This window comes from Panthera uncia, assembly GCF_023721935.1.
Source record: "Panthera uncia isolate 11264 chromosome A1 unlocalized genomic scaffold, Puncia_PCG_1.0 HiC_scaffold_17, whole genome shotgun sequence".
In the NCBI taxonomy this organism is placed as follows: Eukaryota; Metazoa; Chordata; class Mammalia; order Carnivora; family Felidae; genus Panthera; species Panthera uncia.
The window spans coordinates 21,022,809-21,035,743 of record NW_026057577.1 but is presented as its reverse complement, the minus strand read 5'-3'; the positions used below and the strand labels follow the sequence as shown (position 1 = coordinate 21,035,743).

The window sequence follows — 12,935 nt, the reverse complement described above, 5'->3', positions numbered from 1 at the left end:
AACCAGCAATGGTGGCCAACATTGCACAGGGCCGTGTAGATCAGCTAACATGATGATAACGTTGTTATAAGATACCGTCACTGCACACTGACCCCTTAGAGGACCTGACTCTCATTTCCTTCCCAGACCTCTTCCACAGGCTGGGTGCGAACAATGGTGGTGCGGGGTCCGGGTGACTGCCACCAGCGCCACCAGCAGAAGGACCCCCCAGGCGCTTCCCTAAGCCGTCACCGATAAACCAACACATGAATGAAGGAGTGTGCTTTTCTGGGATCAGGGCCCAAGTGCAAACAGTGCCTCTGCCAGAATCTTCCTTTAATGTTACGCTGGACCTCAGTCCTGCCTTATTCAGACTATACTCTGAGGGACGCTACTGTCACATATATAACACATGCTTTGGCTTCAGTTTTGAAAAACCAAGCACAGTTCTGAGAACTGTTTCTAACGAGTGTGAATTTTCCCACCTGTTTCTCTTTTTTTCTTTTTTTCCTATTTATTACACTTCCCTGTTGGGTGGCTGATGTCAACGTTTTCCCTCACAGTTGAGAGAAGGCAACAACGTTTTTAAAAACTAGGTTTGAACTTCTAATCTCACCCGCAGTGTTAGGAAGCTCCTGAAAGGCGGCTCAGCACGAGGGGCTTTAGAGGACTGAGGCCTCATTTTCCACACTTATCCTTGAGGATCTCTCTCTTCCCACAGTACTTAGTAATTGTTTATCAGTTTTCTGTGAAATTCTGAACATAACTTTGCTGAACCAGAGTCAGTTGTAAGGCACCAACATAGTTAACATCTCTGTCTGTTCAGTGATAATGTGGTCTCAATGCTGTGTTCTTTCTATAATAGAAAATTGGAGGGGATTTTGTGAACTGATGGGTTTTACACTTTCCATCACTCCTAATGATGCTCATTAATTTGTTTCTATATTTATTTATTTTTGAGAAAGGGAGCGCCAGGGGGCTGGGGCCGAGGGACAGAGGATCCAACGTGGGCTCTGCTCTGACAGCAGAGAGCCCAATACGGGTCATGAGATCATGACCTGAGCCGAAGTAGGTCTCGGCTGAGCCACCCAGGCACCCCATGCTCATTAATTTTTGAAAAGCAAAGCTTCTCACAATGATTTACTTTAAAAAAAAAAAAAAGCATAAAACATAATAATACACCTGCATTACAATTAGAATGGCCATCTGGCAAAAAAAAAAAAAAACAAAAAAAAACCATATATATACATACATATATATATGTATATATATCTCACTGTTTAGCATCAAAGATCAGGTTAATTGAGGCTGTATCAGTGTCAAGGAGAAAGAGAGATAAACCAAGATCTGCTGATGGATAAGGAGTAGAACTTCTCCACTCAATCCTTATTATTCACAGATTCCACAACTGAGAATTCACCTACTTGTGAAAATTTATTTGTAACCCCAAAATCAATACTTGCAGTGCTTTCACGGTGATTTGCGGACACGCACAGGGTAGCAAAAAATTCAAGTCACCTGACACACATGTTCCCAACTGAGGTCGAGCAAGGCGACGCTCAGCTCTTTCAGATCTCATAATATAAACAAGTGTCCTTTTCCCACTGTGCCTGTGTGGGCTTTTTCTTGGTGATTTTGCTCTTTAAAATGGCAGAAATGCCGATGTGCTTTCTAGTGTCCCCAAGCACAAGAAGGCTACGATAGGTCTTACAGAGAAAAACAGAAGTTCGATAACTTGCATTATCTAACTTCTATAAGAAGAAGAGTCACATAAGTTTAATTCAGGCATGGGTTGTAGTATTGTGGGCCCTGGGTTCACTGTTAATGAATCAACAAAACATGTTAAATAAGTATCTTTAAACAGAAACACACATAAAGTAAGGTTATGTAGTGACGAAAGGTTATCACTTGATGAAAATGTTATGCCCAGAGCCTTGCGGGAACCCAGCACTGGGTTCCTGTTAGGAGCAATGGTTCATCATTGGCTAATTCAGCACTGACAGCAATTTACAGAACATAACAACCTCGAGTAATATGAATCCAGTGGTATTTGGATTCCCTTTCTATTCAATTCTCCTATATGGGACTTAAGTACCTTTAGTCCAGAAGGATCTCTGGCTGTTAAAATTACAGTGACTTTTTAAGTAATTATAAGTTATTTTTAAAGCACCAACAAGGATGTCTTCCAGTTCTTCCAAGATCATTAGAGCTGTCTTATCTCTGAATACTGTCCCATGTTCCAAAGGTGGTGGTACCACAGGTGGTCACTCGCACGATGGTACAGGTAAGGTTAGGGGATCAGAAGGAAATGGAGACACAGGTAGAAGCCAGGAGAGTGCTAGTTGCTAGTTTGTATTCTTTCATTTCAACCACTCCGGAGACCTTTCGTCTATCCTGGCTAAACAGTTGATACCATTTGGGGAAGCCTTCCTTTCAAGTGAAAAAGAAAGGGCGTGGGGGACAGGGAGGTATATAGGTGAGACACTGGTCCTAACCTTCTCTAATAGGGAAGGTATACCCAACAGGGTGGTGTTGTCTGTGAAAAATTAATAATAACAGAGTTTCAGCTGAGGGTCACCTGTTATAATCAACCTCTGGCATAAGGTTCTGTTTGTTGTAGAACTGGACACTAATTGGAATTTGTACCTGTGTTATCATCACACAGTATCCAAAAAAATGGGCAACCTCTGGCAACTTTCATGAGGTTTTCTAAGGAAAAGAGCCATTTGCAACTTTAGTGACTAATATATCCACAGAATTCACTTTTACTCAAAGAGAGGACGATCTTAGACTTCTCCCCTACTCCCCAGATACCTGATTATAATAGCAAAGGAGATCACTGTATTTTTTCCCCCTTGTTTGTAAGAAATAAGGAAAATTATTTATTTTGGCTTCTGAAAAACTGACGAACTGTGACATTTTCTTCATTGTAATGCACATGTGAAGTTATTTCCCCCAAACCAGATTCTAATTTTCTATAATTCAGTAGGACAGCTCACAGAACTTTCTTGCCTACAGTTTGAAAGTGCTACGGGGAAAAATTAAATCATGGCACAAAAAGGGAAGTGAATGAGTTGTGATACCCAGGAAAATATGTGGTGACTCACAGATATGAAAAGAAGTTTCATCTGCAGCCTGAGACTTTGGGAATACTAAGGAAAGTGACTCGGCTTTCAGTTTTTTTCGTATTTTCTCTATTTTGTCCTCCACGTTAACTCCCAACTTGGGGAGAGGAGGGGAATGTTCAATAGAATCAGATCAACAGAGCTGAGAATTATGCTCTCCTCTCCTCTAAGTTGGTAAAATGTGAATTGGAAAAGTCCGAGGAACTCATCAGCGTCCATGATGGCCATTGCAACTGCATATTATAAAAGTTAATCATGAAATCTTGTAGCTGTTCCACACTGTCTTGCCCAAGCATTAAATACCAAGAATTCTTCTTGTTTCAAAATTTGAGTCTTATCAAAAGAGCATGTACTTTCCCGTTAAGCAAATGCAGTCCTACTCAATGTATTAGGAAACTCTGAAGTTTTTTGTGGAATATACTTATCATAACTGGAGAAATCACCAACTTTGTTAACTCCAACTTTGGAGGGGGAAAAAAAGTTTTCAGTTCCATTCCTCTTGCCCTACCTAGTCTTCCTTATCACCCCCGCCAGAATGACTAAGGGCACCTTGCATCATGTAGACACTTCATCAGTATTAAATAATAATTATGGGAGCCTGGCAGAGAAATTGAGATCAGAGAGGGGAGCTTGGATGGCTCACTTGGTTAAGCATCCGCTCTTGGACAATTTCAGCTCTGGTCATGATCTCAAGTTTCATGGGTTTGAACCCTGCGTCGGGCTCTGCACTGGCAATGCAGAGCCTGCTTGGGATGCTCTCTCTGCCTCGCTCTCTGCCCCTCCCCCGCTCACACTGTCTCTGTCTCTCTCAAAATAAATAAGTAAACTTTAAAAAAAATCTTAAAGAAATTGAGGTCAGAGATGGAGCTATCAAGTTTTTCCACGAACTTCAGGGGGCTGGGAAAATCATAGAATCCCTTTGCTTTGGTTTCCTCATTTCTGAAACAAGTGAAAATATCCACCAGTTCTCCTAAGGCTACATGGTTTAAATATACAATTGATGGGCAGGCAATTTGGATATAGAAATTCCAAACAGGAACGTAAATGATGCTTTAGAAAAGTTTGGCTGATTATTACAGCTCCTGTTTATAGATTTGTCTTCTCTAGCAAGGATATGACTCATGTTAAGTATATGGATTTTTCATCTAAATTGGCATGTCTCTGGTTAAAAAGAAACAAGCTAACCAAATGTTAATTTAGGCACATTGTATTTATGGGGGGGGGGGGCGGGGAAGAGAGAGTATCCTGTCTGGGTCATTTCGTCTCTCCACTGTTGACATCTGCGGCTGCCACCAAGGTGGGGGAGGACGGGCCACTGGAGGATTCGCTCATGAACCTGGTGTTGGAGACCACTGATGACCGTGTTACGTCACTGTAGTGCTTTGTACGTGGGGGTATTTGCACAGGTACCACTCCATTTTATAATGACAAGGCCCTGAGGAGCTCCTTGAGGACTATTTAGTTCTCATGTATTACTGATGAAGAGCCAAAGCTGAGGGAATGTAAATGATACAGTGGGGTCCCCATGCCTGTCCGAGGCAAAGCACCCAGGGCCTCTGGGGTCTGACCCAGGGGTCTTCCCACTAAACCAGCTGCTTCCTGGAGCAGGCTGCCTTGGAGAGGGGTTGTTGCATATCCTTCCCTGGATATCTCTAGTGTCATGTCTGCACCTAGAGAAGAAAGGAAGTGGTCTTGGTTGATTTTGGATTATTTATGATGAGGACATAGGCCTTTTTGAGTTTGGGGTTGGCTTGCTCTCGTTTGGTTTTTGTGTTTATCATTTTCCAAAGGTGGTTTAATGTGCTTCCCCTCTTGAGGGCTATAGGATGTTATTTGTTTATCCTTTTTAGTCTAAATATGATAAAAATACATTTTATTTTGGAAAATACAAAAAGCCTGCACAATAAAAACGAAACAAGAATTGCTTATTACCTGGAGAAAACCACTGTTCACATGTTGATATAGCATCTTTCTCCCTTTGGTAGTTGAAATTATAGATAGGTATTTGTATAGCCTACTTTTTTTTCATATGGCCTTATAGCCTTATATTGTATTTTCCAGTGCCAGTACACCTGTAGTATAAAAGTAATGTTAACGGCCCCACTAATAATCCATGAAATGGGTATGATCTGTTTACTTAATCTTTCCCCCAATTTTGGGCAGTTGTCTGTGCCACTTGAAAGAAACACTGGAGAATATAAAAGAGAAGTGTGGGTGTGGACTGTGCATACATCCCTGTTTGCATTTCTGATCATGCCCCTAAAATGGATTCCATAAAGAAAAGACTCAAGCATTATATCCTAAAAGAAAGATTCCTGAAAAGAAAGGTCTAGCCATTGTAAGACTAGCAGCAGAAACCAGCAAATTGCTCTGCACTGTGTGTGGAGGCTCATCACCCTTGCCCATGTCATCTCTGCCCAGCCTACCCCAGTCATCCACCCTCTGCATAGAGTGTCATCAAGGATTGTAGGTTACCTTTTACATGGCCTGAGCATCACCAGGAAGGAAATTGGGAACTTGGTTAAATTTTGCTTTATGGATTTTTATTTTATTTTATTATTTTTTATTTTTGTTTATGGATTTTATCTTCATTTTTTGCTTCATGGATATATACGTGTATGTACATATACACTTTTTAGATTATCACTTTTTTGGCATTTCCTGCTGTATTAATCAGTGTTCTTCAAAGAAGCATAACCAACAGAATAGGAGATGATAGATTGATGATGATGATGATAGCTGATAGATAGATAGATAGACAGATATAAAGAGATTTATTATAAGGAATTAACTCATGTGATTATGGGGGCTGACAGGTTTCAAGATCTGCAGGGTTAACAGGCAAACTGGAGACCCAGAAGGGCCAATGATGTAAATTCTAGGTCATAGGCTGGCAGATGTGAGACCCAAGGAAAGCCAGTGTTTCAGTGAGAATCTGAAGGCAGGAAAAAGCACATCCCGGTGCAAAGGCAGTCAGGCAGGAGGAACTCCCTCTCATTCAAGGGAGACTCAGCCTTTTGTTTTATTCAGGTCTTCACCTTATTGGATGAGACCCACCCACATAAGAGAGAGCAATCTGCTTTACTCAGTCTATGGATTTAAATGTGAAACTCATCCAAAAATATCCCTCACAGGAACACCCAGAATAATATTTGACCAAAGATCTGGGCACCCTGTGGCCCAGTCAAATTGACACATAAAATTAACCATTACACCCTCAATCCTGTGCCTCCGTGGCCTGTCTACCTATCCCAACCATTCCCTACAGGTGACTCTGAAATAGCAACCTTTTTTTTTTTCTTTACAACAATAGCTATTTCTAGTGGTTTTGTTACTTCGTATCATTCAGAAACAGAAGGGACAGGCTTCCTCAACTTGTGCACATGGTATCTTGTGACAAATAGAAATCTGGTCATATGATGGTTAGATTCCAGCACCAGCTCATAAGAGCTCAGTCACCTGAATACGGAAGTAATAGTACCATTTCAACTATAGCCAGCCATTTTATCACCATGGGAAAAATAATCTATCCATGGCTTCCAAGTCAGGGTCCCACAGAGATCCAGCTTCCACCATGCTTCTACTCAAGCCACAGATCAGGAACCTAAGTCTTGGTAGATCTTCGAGCCACAGATCCTCCTTTTCTGCACTTTCAAAGGGTTCTGAATTGACGGGAAAATGGGAACTGCTTTACCTCTGAAGTATTTTGTATCTTCATCTACTTAGTCATTTATTCATGTATTCATTCATTCTTTGATTTTTTAAACAACACACGCCATGTCAGCGTAAGGAGACTATGTGCATAGGAGGGAATAGGAAGGGAAATTAGAGATTCTTTATTTTAGAGATACTTGCAAGCCATGTTTAGGTTAAGAGTTCAAATTCATAGTCCGCCTATTAATGACCTGTACCAACGAGCACCTGATTCCAAGTCTGGTCATGAACAAAAGGATTATTCGGGATTCTCCTTCAATTAAAAAAAAAAAAACAAAACAAAAAACAAAAAACAAAACTGCACACACATAAAAGGATTATTCAAGATTCGCGGAAAAAAATAAAATGTTGGCAACCATTAAATAGCAGAGGGGATACTGGACTGCCTAGAAGTTAGGGGCACCTGGGTGGCTCAGTCAGTTAAGCGTCCGACTCTTGATTTGGACTCCGGTCGTGATCCCAGGGTCATGGGATCAAGCCCCACGTTGGACTCTGCACCTCTCTCCCCCAAAAAGAAAAAAAAAAAAAACCACACTTAAAGAAGTCAGATAGAAAGGATTGTACTTCTAAGTAAGAGAACTAACTGTTTCAGCCCTTTGTTGCATGACTTTAAACTTGGATCCAGAATTTGATATTAAGATAGTGAATTCATTTATTCATTCAGTGAGTCAGCAGATATTTTTAGGAGCTCATTATGTGCCAGGCACTTGTTAAAAAGTATTGGGTCTTTTTGCAACAACATGGACAGATCTAGAGAATATAATGCTAAGCAAAATAAGTCACTCAGAGAAAGACAAATACCATATGATTTCACTCATATGTGGAATTTAAGAAACAAAACAAACAAGGGGCTCCTGGATGGTCCAGTCAGTTAAGCAACTGGCTCTTGATTTTGGCTCAGATCGTGATCTCACGGTTCATGGGGTCGGGCCCAACATCAGGCTCTGCATGGAGCCTGCTTGGGATTCTCTGTCTCCCTCTCTCTCTCTCTCTCCCTCTCTCTCAAAATTAAATAAATAAACTTTAAAAAAATAAATAAATAAAAGAGACTAACCAAAAAACAGACTCTTAACTAGAGAACTGATGGTTACCAGAGGGCAGGTGGCAGGGGCGGGGGAGGTGGGGGAATGGGTGAAATAAGCGAAGGGGGTTAAGGGTACACTTACATGACGAGAATGGAGTCATGTAGAGAATTGTTGAGTCACTACATTGTACACCTGAAATTAATACAACACTGTATGTTAACTGGAGTTAATTTTTTTTAATTAAAATTTAAAAAAACTTTAAAGCATTAGATCTCAATAATATTGTTTTTAAAAAGAAGAAGAAGAAGGTAGAGAAGAGCTAGAAGGTAGAGGGAAGATCTATAAACTATATGTTTTAGTGTGGTCTTCCCAATGGCTGCATTGCCATTAAAGAAGATTGCTCATGTAAAGAAACCATGTATGTTTTGTAGTTTAAAAAATAATGCAGTTTACTGAAGCAGATTGGAGTTTTATTCCTTGAAACTAATAAAAGAGGCTTATGGGAGTTGGAAAGAAATAAAGACAATGACTTTACAATCATTTGTAGATACACAAGTATCTTTAGATGGCCTTTTTACTCTTTTTAATGAAACTATCCAAAAACCTCCACAGTAATGGGCAATTCACCTAGGAACTCATCTTCATTATTTGTGTAATTTTTAATTCTCCAAGCTTTTAGTTTCGTGTACATCAAAAACCACTTAAGGGCTGTAAAAAGATACTGAAGAGAATGCTACATTTAGAGCAGAAAATTCTGTTATTGAATTTACCATAGTGATCATCGGTTGTAAATCTAAGCAATCAGTCCAGTTTATGAATAGACCAAGCTAGAGAAATCAGCATGCCTCATTTGCATACATACACACCGTCATCATGGATTAGCTTTGGTTGCATTTTCTCCCCTGGCAAACAGGACACATATTTTATGTCACCTTGAAAGGAGAACTTAATAAAAAGCATGATACGGTATATTCAACCTCTTTCAAGCGTCCAGATCCTTACAACCCGATATCCAAAAAGTCGGACATTTCCCTTTCTGCATATCCCTCCTTTACTGAAAGAACATGTATTTGTCTCATGTACCTAGTAAACATCTAAGTGGGCCCAGTGCTGAGCACTGTGTAAACAAGATAAGTGAGGGCCTGGTTTTAGGAGTGTTGACATCAACGGATGGAAATGAAATGACAGACTCCATTTAATTGTCGCCTCTGTTGTTAGGAAAGTCCAAAGACATGCCCTCCCCAGCAAAGAGCAGGACCATTCATTTCTCTGTGTCCATCTTAAATGCTTCACGGTAGCTACCTCATCTGGGGCCACAATGGTACCTGGCTCTTGGGCAAACCCATGGAAGATAAAGGGAAGGTTCCAAGAGTAATTGTGGCTCATCTGGCTCCCCAGAGCCTCAGATTTGCCTGCCAGCAAAAACAAAGGGAGACAGTTTTATATTCTGTATTGGATTCATGCTATGTTTTAAGGTAATACTCTCTACAAACCTCGCCTTCTAATACGTAATTTCTTTTAGATTCCTAGGATGCCTCTGTGTGTGTGTGTGTGTGTGTGTGTGTGTGTGTGTGTGTGTTCTGTCTCAACCCGCTGTTCCCCTGGCACGTTCTGGTCCATCTGCCCCAGCCCAGGATCCCCAGGGTCACACCACCCAGTGACAAGATGCATCAGGCCCACCTCTGTCCCTCCCCAGAGCTTCATGTAGTATTCTAATAATAATGACAGAGACCGCTGAGTGGACACACAATGGGCGAGGCACTTTACATACCCTGTCAGGTGAGGGCACGACCACTCTGTAAGGAAGTCACTTTCTCTTTTTCACAGATGGGCAAATTGATGTGCAGGGAAGTCAAGTCACTTATCCAAAACCGAGCCCTGGTAACTGGTGGCAAGAGCCAGTATTCAAAACCGTGTGCCTGATTCCTAAGCTCGTGAGTTGTTTTTGTTTTTGTCTTTTGCTTCCCCACTCTGCCTGTCAAAGCAGTTTGTTGCCTCCCCTATTAGTGTCAGTACTGTAATAAATGTCTCTTGGCTTGAACAGAAATACTGAAAGCGACAGTGTACCCTGGAGACCTGTGCGGTTGCCGTGGCCCTGGCCCAATCATTGCAGCGAGCAGTGTTTGCTGTGTACTTTAGATACATTGTTTCATTTCATTCTCAAATACGAAATGGGCACCATTTTATCCCCAGCTTGAGGAGTCATAACTGGTAGACGGAAGAGCCAGGATTCAAACCAACAGTGTTCAACTCCAAATCCCATATGCTGAATCACTGCAGCAGAGAGAGCTTTGCAGAGAGAGCTTTCTCCCACTTGGTATTTTAGAAAGAAAATTCCAACACTTTTTAGCGGGGAGGCGAGTGATTTCTGGCATCTATGCTAGTCAAGTTGACCATTGCCACTGGATGTGACGGCACCTGCTGTCCTCCTGTTGTGCTCATAGGACAACTTTGCAGTGGGGATTACACTTCAGTAGTCCCCGGGCTCCATGGCTAAAGTCCACGATGGTAAGATTTTATGGTGACTAGTTAGCATTAAGATGGCATTATATTATAATCATTAATTGAATACATTGACGTTTTATTGGATTGAAGAAAATAAAGAGGGTATTATATGGGGCCTGTGTGTGTATGTGTGTGTGTGTGTGTGTGTGTGTGTGTGTACTAGAAGATACGCATTAGCCAAGAAGTCAGGACCCGAAGATACTACCGGAGGTCCAAATATCTGAGTAACAATATTACTTTCTGACAGAGAACTATTTACTAGAAAGATTCTCAGTAGGAATCGAATTGCTTTTATTAGTTTATTTATAGTGTGCACTTCCTTTTTCACCTCTCTTTCAAAAGAGGGTATTTGCACTTTTGCAGAATGTGTGAAAGTCCTCCATTTACAAAGTCCTGGGAGATATTTTTCTGCCAGTACCTTGGTTCAGCAGCTCTCAGGGAGTTCCAGTGAAGCCCGCTGGGGGTGGGGAGGGGAGGGGGGAGCGTCTGTCCTGCTCCTCCTCTCTGGCATGCATTTCCTAAGCCATTCCCCCTGCTTAGAGCAGGACACCCACACTGGCGTCTGCAGGGCCACTTGGGAAGCTCTTCTGATCCGGGTCTCCCTGTTATCCCTCTTCTCACTGCTTTATTATTCTGCACTCAATTTCAAACTAAATAGAAATGCAGATGGGCACATGAGCATCTAGGTTTCCCAAAATACACATTTTTCTTGAGTGCTTCCCTCTTGAAGTGTGTGGACAGAGCCAGCATATTATCTCCCCATTATCACTCTGTTTTAATGTCTAACTGACAGGTGCCTGTCAGTAAAACAAGGCAGTAATGGGCAGAAAATGTCTCTGCTCTTAGAGAGCCAAAAAGACCCTGGATTCCTGTCAGTCTCGGAGACACTCATCAGCCATTGTTAAAGAAGACTTATAAATGCCTCTTTGGGGAATACCCATGAATGGCCTAAATGTTTTCACCCTTATTAGTGAGAAGAAAAAAGGGGAGCTGTTTCTCATTACATGGGCAGATTTCACCCACAGTGAGTATTTTTCCCCCAGTGGAAGCTTGCCCAGCACGTTACTGTGTTATTACCGCAACCCCAGAGCAGGGTGTGGCCAAGCCAGATGGCACCTGCAGGCTTCATTGGGTGAGAATGGCTTCCTGATGAGTCACAGACAAGGTCCAACTGATACAGGCCCAGTGACCTCAGCTAGTCAGTCTGAAGCCATGTGGTTCTGCCAATCTGCTTCCTTCAGATGCATCCAGTAAATAATATGATGGCGGAAGTCTACGGGGGCAAGTGACACCAAGTGGTCTGTGTCGCAGTAAGCAAAAGAGGCGATCTTTTAGATTTGTTTTCATTTTCCCAGGAGATTAGTTAATGCAGAAGGCCTCTGTCTATGAGGGAAGTTCGGCTTAAGGAAAGACTACATCAACCATCAAGACAAAGTCAGACACCGGGGCGCCTGGGGGGCTCAGTCTTGGTTAAGCATCCACCTTCGGCTCAGGTCATGATCTCACGGTTCGTGGGTTCAAGCCCCACGTCGGGCTCTGTGCTGACTTCTCAGAGCCTGGAGCCTGTTTCAGGATTCTGTGTCTCCTTCTCTCTCTGGCCCTCCCCTGCTTGTGCTCTGTCTCTCTCTCTCTCTCAAAAATAAACATTAAAAAAAAAAAAAAAAAAAAAGACAAAGTCAGACACCAGAGCAGGTGAGAGAATCAGTGCTTGGCCTTCTTACTGAGAGCGCTCAGTGGCAGAGACCAGGCCCTTGATTTATTTTGTGTCCATTTAAACCACAAGTCCAGTTTTCAATATGAGAAGGAGGGTTAGTTATGGTGAGGTGGTCTGATTTGTTTTTTTCCTTAATTTCAGTAAAAACAGGTGGACCTTCAAGAATAATACACACAATAACAAAACAACTCAGTTACTGTACCATGTAACTAAGGCACAGATTCCTTACTCTGAAAATTGACAATCAAAGGAAAGAATTAAACAGTGATCATGCGTTTTCTATGCAAATCGGACTTCAGCATAACCAGATTGCACTGGTTGATGAAGGAAAATTGTTTCCAGAATTCTTGCTACTAAAGGTGAAGGGAAGTTCCACTTGGAAAGGCTTAATTTTGTGGCCCCCAAATAAAATAATTGCTTCAAGCGACTGTCATCCATGGGTGCAATCATTAGACCATTAGAATATTGATGGGGAAGGATGAGGGAATCATCCGCCATCACTTGAACCCATTAAAAATGGGACACCCGTTAGGTGTCTCCTGATGTGATACAATGAGAAGTATACAGTGTCACCTATGAGCTATTGTTGCCTAAGAGTTGAACTCTATCAAGGCCACTTACACGTTTACAGAAAACATAGGGGATAGAGGAACAAATTAAATGATACCGCAAGAAAGCCAATTTTGAATGTGGCTTTCTTCAGCAAGATAGTGGCAGGGAGAAGAAAAGGAGGTGGCAAGTAAGAGGTACATAAATAGACATCTAAATGTTGCATACTGGGGTGCCTGGGTGGCTCAGTCGGTTGAGCATCCTACTCTTGATTTCAGCTCAGGTCATGATCTCACAGTTGGTGGGATCAAACCCCAATATCAG

The 12,935-nt window shown here is 41.9% G+C and overlaps 1 protein-coding gene and 1 long non-coding RNA gene across 3 annotated transcripts in view; one reads left to right on the top strand and one right to left on the bottom strand.

Annotated features, from left to right (window-relative positions):
* Nucleotides 1-12,935, top strand: part of MARCHF3 (membrane associated ring-CH-type finger 3) — a 154,947-nt gene that overhangs the window by 88,021 nt on the left and 53,991 nt on the right. Inside the window, exon 1 of one of the 2 annotated variants that reach the window (XM_049648447.1) lies at nucleotides 8,034-9,777. The exons of the other annotated variant lie outside the window; for it this stretch is intronic. The gene's annotated coding sequence lies outside the window, so the exon portion shown is untranslated. Of the gene's footprint in view, nucleotides 1-8,033; nucleotides 9,778-12,935 lie in introns of those variants that run through there. 2 annotated transcript variants of the gene reach the window in all.
* LOC125934855 (uncharacterized) overlaps nucleotides 7,980-12,935 on the bottom strand; it is a 79,836-nt gene continuing 74,880 nt past the window's right edge. The window contains exon 8 of the long non-coding RNA XR_007461545.1: nucleotides 7,980-8,035. This is a non-coding gene — a long non-coding RNA (uncharacterized LOC125934855). The remainder of the gene's footprint in view (nucleotides 8,036-12,935) is intronic.